At 48.2% G+C, this 11,678-nt stretch overlaps 1 pseudogene; it reads right to left on the bottom strand.

Annotated features, from left to right (window-relative positions):
• Nucleotides 1-10,862: 10,862 nt before the first annotated feature.
• LOC126164137 (5S ribosomal RNA) lies at nt 10,863-10,980 on the bottom strand (annotated as a pseudogene).
• Between the last annotated feature and the right edge of the window lie 698 nt (nt 10,981-11,678).

Raw genomic sequence — 11,678 nt, 5'->3', positions numbered from 1 at the left:
GTTAAACATCTCCGTAACGCTATCACGGTTACCAAATAACCCTGTGACGAAACGCGCCGCTCTTCTTTGGATCTTCTCTATCTCCTCCGTCAACCCGACCTGGTACGGATCCCACACTGATGCGCAATACTCAAGTATAGGTCGAACGAGTGTTTTGTAAGCCACCTCTTTTGTTGATGGACTACATTTTCTAAGGACTCTCCCAATGAATCTCAACCTGGTACCCGCCTTACCAACAATTAATTTTATATGATCATTCCACTTCAAATCGTTCCGCACGCATACTCCCAGATAATTTACAGAAGTAACTGCTACTAGTGTTTGTTCTGCTATCATATAATCATACAATAAAGGATCCTTCTTTCTATGTATTCGCAATACATTACATTTGTCTATGTTAAGGGTCAGTTACCACTCCCTGCACCAAGTGCCTATCCGCTGCAGATCTTCCCGCATTTCGCTACAATTTTCTAATGCTGCAACTTGTGTGTATATTACAGCATCATCCGCGAAAAGCCGCGTGGAACTTGCCACACCATCTACTAGGTCATTTATATATATTGTGAAAAGCAATGGTCCCATAACACTCCCCTGTGGCACGCCAGAGGTTACTTTAACGTCTGTAGACGTCTCTCCATTGATAACAACATGCTGTGTTCTGTTTGCTAAAAATTCTTCAATCCAGCCACACAGCTGGTCTGATATTCCGCAGGCTCTTACTTTATCAGGCGACAGTGCGGAACTATATCGAACGCCTTCCGGAAGTCAAGGAAAATAGCATCTATCTGGGAGCCTGTATCTAATATTTTCTGGGTCTCATGAACAAATAAAGCGAGTTGGGTCTCACACGATCTCTGTTTCCGGAATCCATGTTGATTCCTACATAGTAGATTCTGGGTTTCCAAAAACGACATGATACTCGAGCAAAAAACATGTTCTAAAATTTTACAACAGATCGACGTCAGAGATATGGGTCTATAGTTTTGCGCATCTGCTCGACGACCCTTCTTGAAGACTGGGACTACCTGTGCTCTTTTCCAATCATTTGGAACCTTCCGTTCCTCTAGAGACTTGCGGTACACGGCTGTTAGAAGGGGGGCAAGTTCTTTCGCGTACTCTGTGTTGAATCCGATGAGACCGATGACCTCGCTGTTTGCTCTCCTCCACCAAACAACCCAACCAACCAACCCAACCTGACCTACTTAGCGGAGCCCGAAACCCCACCACCCTTTGGCGCAAGTGGTGGAATCTGCAGCCTACACGGTCGCAGAACCGACTGAGCCTCTTATTCTGACCCTCCACTCGGCTACAAAGGTCAGCAATCGGTCCCGTCGACGATTCTGCAGATGATGAGCTCTGCCTTCATCTTGCTAGCAAGACTGGCAGTCTTCACCAACACATATACCCGCCGGAAACCAGAGAGAATCTCTTCCGATCCATAGCGACACTCATCATTAGTGCCGACATGAGCCTCCACCTGCAGTTGGCTGCACCCTGTAGCCTTCATGGCATCCGGAAGGACCCTTTCCACATCTTGGGTGTGTATGCACACGGAGTGCACACTGGCTTTTTTCCCGTCCTTAGCTGCCACATCCCTAAGGGGCTCCGTCACCCGTGTACCATTGGAGCAGTCCCACCCTCTGAGCTTGTCCGGACCTCTCGGGAAGGCCGGCCACTGCCGCAACAGGCGAGGCCGCCCTTCCCGGCTCAGAAGTACTTTCAGCAGTGGACAGTACCTCAAACCTGTTAGGGGGGCGTAAGGTTACAGCCTTGCGGCGAGCACCAACTTTCGCCTTCCGCCCAGGGATTCGCGACCCCGCCACGGTTCGTCAATCACCGCCAGGCAAGTGTCGACCGGCAGGGACGTCCGAATCCGAGAGCGCAGTGGCACCAAAGATCCCAGGTTCCAGAGACGCGAAAGCGCTCGCCTCGGATGTCCCAATGTCACCGCGGCCCAGGGCAACAGCCTGGAGCCCGTCGACCGCGACCAACACAGCTTCCAGCTGTTTACGGACGGTGGCCAATTCCCTCTGGATCCGTACACAACACGCGCAATCCCTATGCATCCCTAACATTTTTTCCTCTCTTTTATCTCGAAAACCTTTCAAAACAAACAGATGACTGACGACTACGCGAATTGACACTATTCAGGTACTAAAACGCGATGTTACAACTCTCAAATACTTTAATACGCCCGAAATTTGTGAATTAAACTGGGCAAGTATCCAAAAACAGGCAAAGAAATTAAGAAGTAAACTACAAAACAAATAAGTGAGCCAAGAGTGCGAGTTGCTGCTGGCTGCTGCTTATCCAACGGCGGCAGGGAGCCCACTCAATGACGGTCAGTGCAAAACGATGGGTGGATAATGTGGGATAATGGTCATCAACACCTGCATTAAATATGATGGCAGAGAGAAAGATAGATACAGCGAGGTAAACTGACTGGCGAGTCGGTCACGACTTGTAGCGTGGCGTTGCGTGTTGCAATCGGCAGCTGGTGGTGTTGCGCATCTGTGGAACGAATGGTCATTTCCAGATTAAAGTATGGGCCACTGCTGAACGCCACCAAACTGATCAGGCGGAGTGCGAGGATCCTGTTGATGATCCATGATTTCTGTGGTCTCCGACACCCAACCGCGAAACTACAGAATGAATCGATTTGCAAAATGCGCAGTCCTAAAATCGAGTCTTCAGTTTCATACTGCAGTGATTGTAAGTCACTGACAGAGGTCTGTGAGGTACTGCAGACCAACTGTGCACATTTGCTTGACAGTTGTGTATGATTGGTTGGTTTGGGGAAAGAGACCAGACAGCGTGGTCATCGGTCTCATCGGATTAGGGAGGGAATGGGAAGGAAGTCGGCCGTGCCCTTTCAGAGGAACCATCCCGGCATTTGCCTGGTGTGATTTAGGGAAATCACGGAAAACCTAAATCAGGATGGCCGGACGCGGGATTGAACCGTCGTCCTCCCGAATGCGAGTCCAGTGTCTAACCAAGATGTGTATGAAAGAGATTGTGTTCAGTTAATGGATTTAATGCAGCATGGTGTGTAATTTCGCATTTCAAACACTGCTGCTATGCATTTGCTTATTTCGTCATACGATGTGCATTCAAGTTCTAAGGCCTCCGATTTTTTTTCTCCGGACTGGAAAGAGATAGAAACATGCGCATTGTTTTAAAATGAGGCCGCGTTCATTGTCAATGCGTCCCAGAGATGGCAGCACCGTACGGCAGATCGAATTTTACCGCCAGCGGCGAGAATGAGAACTCTTTTAAATACGTTTTCCTTACTTGAACAGCGTGCAATCATTCGTTTTCTGAATTTGCGTGGTGTGAAACCAATTGAAATTCGTCGACAGTTCAAGGAGACATGTGATGGAGTTATGGATGTGTCTAAAGTGCGTTCGTGGGTGCGACAGTTTAATGAAGGCAGAACATCGTGTGACAACAAACCGAAACAACCTCGGGCTCGCACAAGCCGGTCTGACGACATGTGTCGAGAAAGTGGAGAGAATTGTTTTGGGGGATCGCCGAATGACTGTTGAACAGATCGCCTCCAGAGTTGGCATTTCTGTGGCTTCTGTGCACACAATCCTGCGTGACGACCTGAAAATGCGAAAAGTGTCATCCAGGTGGGTGCCACGAATGCTGACGGACGACCACATGGCTGCCCGTGTGGCATGTTGCCAAGCAATGTTGACGCGCAACGACAGCATGAGTGGGACTTTCTTTTCGTCGGTTGTGACAATGGATGAGACGTGGATGCCATTTTTCAATCCAGAAACAAAGCGCCAATCAGCTCAATGGAAGAACACAGATTCACCGCCACCAAAAAAATTTCTGGTAACCGCCAGTGCTGAAAAACTGATGGTGTCCATGTTCTGGGACAGCGAGGGCGTAATCCTTACCCATTGCGTCCCAAAGGGCACTACGGTAACAGGTGCATCCTATAAAAATGTTTTGAAGAACAAATTCCTTCTTGCACTGCAACAAAAACGTCCGGGAAGGGCTGCGCGTGTGCTGTTTGACCAAGACAATGCACCCGCACATCGAGCTAACGTTACGCAACAGTTTCTTCGTGATAACTTTGAAGTGATTCCTCATGGTCCCTACTCACCTGACCTGGCTCCTAGTGACTTTTGGCTTTTTCCAACAATGAAAGACACTCTCCGTGGCCACACATTCACCAGCCGTGCTGCTGTTGCCTCAGCGACTTTCCAGTGGTCAAAACAGACTCCTAAAGAAGCCTTCGCCGCTGCCATGGAATCATGGCGTCAGCGTTGTGAAAAATGTGTACGTCTGCAGGGCGATTACGTCGAGAAGTAACGCCAGTTTCATCGATTTCGAGCGAGTAGTTAATTAGAAAAAAAATCGGAGGCCTTAGAACTTGAATGCACCTCGTACGTGATTTTTTTAATTGACGATATGCGAGCTTTCCCTACAAAGTGGATGAGGGAGAAATGCTGCGTCTCTGTCAGTTTCGAACCTCTCCTGGCCGGTGGTGGTGGTAGTGACTCGCACACCAAGGCAGCCTGTAGTAGTGGAATGCGATGGAATTGTCCCCTGAGTTGTGGATTGACGATCCATTCAAAGAAACACGATCAGCTGTCTATGAGTTGTGGAGTGCATCCTCGACATATCTCACTGTATCACCATTATTTGCTGAAAAGTATTCTCCGCGCGCTCATCCATTATCACTTCGTTACATACGTAGTGTAGGAAACAATGGATGCAGTCCGCAGCTGTATGCTTACTGGTAACACACATATTAAACCCCTCTCTGTCCAACACAAATGTCTTGTCATTGAACACATTTCCCACAAAAAAAAAAGAAGGCAACACCTTCGTCTTCCACCTTTCTCCAACGTATTCACAAGTGAGTAAATGGAGAGGAAGAGTCTTATCTCCGGCAAACTGACTGAATAAAGAATATGCAAGCTGAATTTTGTAAATGAACGGTGTATTATTATGTCCTCTACGATGTAATTGACATTGATCTGAACTTTACGTCGTGAGATCCTTCCTCTTTAACTGAGAGGCAGAGGCTGATTTTTTCAACTGTTCAACTGTGTGTGAATTCCTAAATAACCAAACTACTGAGGTCATCGGTCCCTAGACTTACACACTGCTTAAACTAACTTATGCTAAGAACAACACACACACCCATGCCCTAGGGAGGACTCGAACCTCCGGTGGGAGGGGCCGCGCAATCCGTGACATGGTGCCTCAAACCGCTCGGCTACACGTCGCGGCACTGATTTTTTCACGCCAATTCACAATTTGAGGAAGGGAGGGGAAGTGGAGAATGGGACGGGGAGGGGAGGGTAGGGTTGACGGATTCTCCATGAGGGAAAACTGGCTCAGAACTGAACTGGGGATAGTAGGACAGAAAAACGTGTACTTTTTGCAGAGGGTGGGGGGGACGAGAAAGGGACGAGTGCGGGGTAAGGGGAATTATGCATCGGTTCAGAAAAAACGAGCCATTCATTTTCTCAAATATCCAGCAGTAGATTCCCACTAAATTACTACGTTTTACAATGCACCAGAAACTGGGACACAAAAGCTGATGGCGCGATTTGAAATTGATTGTGGTCAATCATGCATCTGCAAACTTAATATCAGGCATAAAAAGTAAAATATAGATAAAGTGGTTCAAACACAAAAAGGTCAACCACTGGTGTACAGTTGAAGCAAAATATCAGCAGCTGTCCACTCAAGCTCCAACATCGACTTATGAAGTGGTTACCACATGGTGCGATCATGTGGCCACTTTAGAATATTGTTCACTAGTTAATTATTCAATACGAGACCTTACACACTTTCTGCACAGAACGTGTCACACTGTTTCTCATAAGCAATGAGTATTATTCAGCCGGCCGGAGTGGCCGAGCGGTTCTAGGTGCTACAGTCTGGAACCGCGCGACCGCTACGGTCGCAGGTTCGGATCCCGCCTCGGGCATGGATGTGTGTGATGTCCTTAGGTTAGTTAGGTTAAGTAGTTCTATGTAATAGGGGACTGATGACCTCAGCTGTTAAGTCCCATAGTGCTCAGAGCCATTTTTTTAGTATTATTCAAAACAACAGGGGTACGCACACACATTGGTCAGTTTACACTAAAGATGGGAGAGCCGAGTTGAGGGCTTTCCATTTTCTCTCAGGACAGCTTCAGAGATGTCTGCCTCTGAGCTCGGATCTCAGGTGACAATCCATGTGCTGGATACTGCTCGACACTAGCATCTACAAGGAGCTGCCACACTGGTCGGACATAAACCAGATGGGCGTTCTCGAGGTTGTTTTGATAGTCAGGCTGTATATGTTCAGGTCAGATGATCATCGACCACAGACCATAATAAACCACTAACCCTCACTTATCATCCCTGTGGAAGCCATGGTGCCCTCAGATACATTTTCCAAAAATTTCGATGTGGTTGTGTTTCAGAGTTAGAAACGCACTATCCATACTCAGCCTTCTTGTAACATGGGACTGCCATTAGGCTAGATTAGGTGCACGCCAGGATGTGCCAAGTGATAAGCGTTACTGCTGGCCCTTTCACTCTTTCATCATAGTGTGCGCTGCGTCTAGAAGCTGCCAGCAGGTGGCGTGGAGCAGATATGCTACAGAAGGGCCAACTGTTGACAGTTCGCTACCTGACAACTTGGCAGCTGTGTGCACGGCACCTAGCGGTGGTCTATTTATGGCAGTTTGCAGCTTTGCTGAGTGATCAGTGCATATTAATGCCGTCCCAATGGCCAAGGTTCGATTTCCAGCCAGGTCGGAGTTTTCGCCTGCTCCAGAATTGGTTATTGTGTTGTCCTAATAATCATTTCACCATCTTCGCCCAGTGCTGTGTCAACTGAAAAGACTTGCGAACACGGCGGCTGAATTTCCCCACATGGTGAGTCCTGGCCATCAATCCAAGACAATGATTTTTTTTCTCTGTGGGAACAGTCTGAAGTCTCACCACAACAATGTCGACAACATAGGAACCGGTCACCTCGGCGCAGGAATCGGGTTTCCCCGCTTATTTCACTCGGCCCGTTGTGCAACCCTGGCTGCCTTGCTATAATCCTCATCTGTGGAGTCACTTCACCTTCCACTGCCGATACATTTGGCGAACTCGTACACAGACAGGAACATTCTGCGCAAAATAATACAGAGAGGTTTTTTAAAACTAAGCTTGCCCAAACGTTGGTAATGGGACGAATAAAGAAAATCTTTCCTTATGTGGCGATAGGATTCCTTTTGACAATGAAGTTAAGCAAGATGCTGTATTTGGCCTTAAAATGTAGAAATAACTGATGTCTGATGCTACCATTTGGAATAAAACAATAGTTGTCAACCATTGGCAATATCATAGCTACATAAATGGCAATCTTTGGCAACATTAAAGCATTGCCATATCTAACTTAAGAAGTCGGGGGGGGGGGGGCGGGGAGGGGGGGAGAGTGTGGCAAGAAAGTTAGTTGCAATTGGCGAACGTCTACTGATTCTTGTAAGGTTAACAGAGATATGAGTAGATATGCTACAGAAGGGAATATGTCACACTTGTGAGCTAAGTTGAATTCAACCTGTTCATTACTGCTAAAATATAAGCTTGAAGAAATCTGACCACAAAAAGTGACTTCAATTTCCGTATACTTCGCCTAGTGGTTGCAGTATCATCTCACCACAACATTGCTGGTGGTGGCTAAAGTGGCTGCCGAATCGATCACTAGGGAACCACAGACCATTACCAATGGCTAAGTCCCAGTTACCTTGAACTGTTCATAAGTTCCCAGTGCATCAACTCAGGTGAGTGTGAGGTGGCTCCCAGCATTGAGGTCTGGCGGTTGAGCTTGGGATCTTGAACTACACTCCTGGAAATTGAATAAGAACACCGTGAATTCATTGTCCCAGGAAGGGGAAACTTTATTGACACATTCCTGGGGTCAGATACATCACATGATCACACTGACAGAACCACAGGCACATAGACACAGGCAACAGAGCATGCACAATGTCGGCACTAGTAGAGTGTATATCCACCTTTCGCAGCAATGCAGGCTGCTATTCTCCCATGGAGACGATCGTAGAGATGCTGGATGTAGTCCTGTGGAACGGCTTGCCATGCCATTTCCACCTGGCGCCTCAGTTGGACCAGCGTTCGTGCTGGACGTGCAGACCGCGTGAGACACGGCTTCATCCAGTCCCAAACATGCTCAATGGGGGACAGATCCGGAGATCTTGCTGGCCAGGGTAGTTGACTTACACCTTCTAGAGCACGTTGGGTGGCACGGGATACATGCGGACGTGCATTGTCCTGTTAGAACAGCAAGTTCCCTTGCCGGTCTAGGAATGGTAGAACGATGGGTTCGATGACGGTTTGGATGTACCGTGCACTATTCAGTGTCCCCTCGACGATCACCAGTGGTGTACGGCCAGTGTAGGAGATCGCTCCCCACACCATGATGCCGGGTGTTGGCCCTGTGTGCCTCGGTCGTATGCAGTCCTGATTGTGGCGCTCACCTGCACGGCGCCAAACACGCATACGACCATCATTGGCACCAAGGCAGAAGCGACTCTCATCGCTGAAGACGACACGTCTCCATTCGTCCCTCCATTCACGCCTGTCGCGACACCACTGGAGGCGGGCTGCACGATGTTGGGGCGTGAGCGGAAGACGGCCTAACGGTGTGCGGGACCGTAGCCCAGCTTCATGGAGACGGTTGCGAATGGTCCTCGCCGATACCCCAGGAGCAACAGTGTCCCTAATTTGCTGGGAAGTGGCGGTGCGGTCCCCTACGGCACTGCGTAGGATCCTACGATCATGGCGTGCATCCGTGCGTCGCTGCGGTCCGGTCCCAGGTAGACGGGCACGTGCACCTTCCGCCGACGACTGGCGACAACATCGATGTACTGTGGAGACCTCACGCCCCACGTGTTGAGCAATTCGGCGGTACGTCCACCCGGCCTCCCGCATGCCCACTATACGCCCTCGCTCAAAGTCCGTCAACTGCACATACGGTTCACGTCCACGCTGTCGCGGCATGCTACCAGTGTTAAAGACTGCGATGGAGCTCCGTATTCCACGACAAACTGGCTGACACTGACGGCGGCGGTGCACAAATGCTGCGCAGCTAGCGCCATTCGACGGCCAACACCGCGGTTCCTGGTGTGTCCGCTGTGCCGTGCGTGTGATCATTGCTTGTACAGCCCTCTCGCAGTGTCCGGAGCAAGTATGGTGGGTCTGACACACCGGTGTCAATGTGTTCTTTTTTCCATTTCCAGGAGTGTAGATGTGACTTCAAATCGAAGTACACACTGCCCCATTTTTCGTCTCTCACTCACTTTAGATTGACTCGGCTCCGCAGTTTCCGAGTGGCGTCCGATGAAACTGCTCCTTGGAATACACTTGTTTGCTTCATATGAGTGATTATCCAATGACTTGCCTGGTACCATCCTCCACTCCCTCTGTCTCTCTCTGTCTCCTTCTCTGGCCCATGAGGTGCTCTGCCTCATCACCGTTCGTTGTCTCCTTGTAACTTAGAATTTATTAAGTTAGACAATACTGGAGGTTTTATGTCGAGGAAACATTGTTTTCTGTGAAGTAAAAGCATTCAGCTGTCTCTCATTTTCAAGGGATGAGGACTCAGCATTCCCTACCTCTTATTTAGATGTGTATCTGTAGTTTTCAGTGCTTTTCTGGGGAAACGGCCAGGTTTTCATATCTCGGGTGTGAAGGTGCCTGCCTGCTAGAAAGGCAAGCCTCCTCGCTCATTTCCTGGTGATAAAATGGTTTCACTAGGCGTTTTCCTAACAGGAGATACCGTCTGTGTGTTCGTACAAGTTTCTGATGTCCTGCTGTGGTTCCACACAGCGAAAGCTGGTGGCTGGTGACCAGTGCCCCTCGGCTCTCCATCTGCAGTCTTTCAAGAATCTGGCACTGAGGGTGGCTCTCTCTTATAGCTTTTAGCGTCTCTTCGTCCCTTCTGAACACTCTGGGTGCCTCCAACATTTTCACAGTGGTGGATTTCAAGCAAATATGAATTACAAGTAGGAGGACGGCAAGGCTGCCTAATTTGTTTTCCGACAATCACTAGTACTGTAGTGTATCATTTTTTTTTTTTTTTCAAAGTAAATTATTCTGATCAAATGAGAATTTCATTACTGATTTATGCATGTTTCAAGACTGTTTCCGGAAAAAGTGCCTCGTAACTATGGGTTCAGCAAGGGAGTGGTTCAGTCATGTTTGGAGCTCGCATACAGATGTCAGGGGCCTCTCACCAGTATCGGGGTAATTTGGGAGCTGTGCAGTACCGGTACTGAATCTTCTAACCTGGGCCCTAAGCCAGTAGCCAAAACAATGTTGGTCTTGTGTCTGGTTGTCAAACATCCCATAACTGCCAAGGTCTGCTGCAAAAACTGTCAACAAGATCCTTCCCATAAAGGGAAATCCGGTGCTGATAATCCTTATCTTTGCACGTGACAGGAATAGCAGTGGGTTTCATGCAGGATACACGTAATCGTACTTTGCCTTACACCATGTTGGTGGGCCACTTGCCTGGAGCTTGCTCTAGGGTTGGTTTCATTATCCTGTAGAAACCCGTCCTCCACATCGGTTGTGCTCACAATCCGCCGCCTCCCTGCACTTTCGTCTGTCTGAAAGGACCGCTGAACCAAGCACTCCGTCTTCAGGCCACAAGTGGCCCATCGGGACCATCCGACCGCCGTGTCGTCCTCAGTTGAGGATGCGGATAGTAAGGGCGTGTGGTCAGCACACCGTTCTCCCGGTCTTTGTGATGGTTTTCTTGGACCAGAGCTGCTACTATTCGGTCAAGTAGCTCCTCAGTTGGCATCACGAGACTGAGTGCACCCCGAAAAATGGCAACAGCGCATGGCGGCCCGTATGGTCACCCATCCAAGTGCCAGCCACGTCCGACAGCGCTTAACTTCGGTGATCTCACGGGAACCGGTGTATCCACTGCGGCAAGGCCGTTGCCCAACTGCTCAAGAAGAGCTTGTAATTTTGTGTGATGTGCTTGGTGTCTGTGAGGGTACTCATTCTGCTATAGCCGCGCTGCCTCTTGACCGCTTCCATGTGCTTTGCCGTACACACTGTCTCGGCTATTTCCAGCGGTGAATACCGGACAATTGTGCTGCTTACAGAATGCTACGAAGTCACACAGTTAGTAAAAAAGGCTCAGTTGTTCAGACAATAATATGAAATCCAGTTTGCAAAATACGTAACAGCAAAGTAAAAAGTGCTTGCATTTTTTAAATTTTCTTTGATGACGTTATGCTGAGGTCACTGAAAGTCAGCGTTCACGTAAAGACGTTCACTACTAACATACAGTTTAATTGCATATTTTCAAATTATTACTCGATTGCCTTTTTCAAAATTTAATGCCAAACATAAAGTAAGAGTGACTTCTCAGTTTTCTTTATCATTACATACTCACTTTAAAAAAAAACATGTTTTTCTTTCCCATCATCTTGTACAGGATTTTGGGTGTAAATTGCCGTAGTGGGCTGGCGACCGTTAATTACTTTCTTTTCGTTCATTAGTGTAACTTTTGGATTCATGTTCATTGGTACCTCTTTCTGTCCAGTGTTGTTCGTGAGTGAATGCACAAAATGACTTTCATTTTCCAAATTGTAGCCCTGTTCGGTTTAATTACTTTCGTTTTTAGTAGAATTT

This window comes from Schistocerca cancellata, chromosome 2 (genome assembly GCF_023864275.1).
Source record: "Schistocerca cancellata isolate TAMUIC-IGC-003103 chromosome 2, iqSchCanc2.1, whole genome shotgun sequence".
Classification (NCBI taxonomy): domain Eukaryota; kingdom Metazoa; phylum Arthropoda; class Insecta; order Orthoptera; family Acrididae; genus Schistocerca; species Schistocerca cancellata.
The sequence above is the reverse complement of the archived record's forward strand: the minus strand, read 5'-3'. Positions and strand labels throughout refer to the sequence as shown.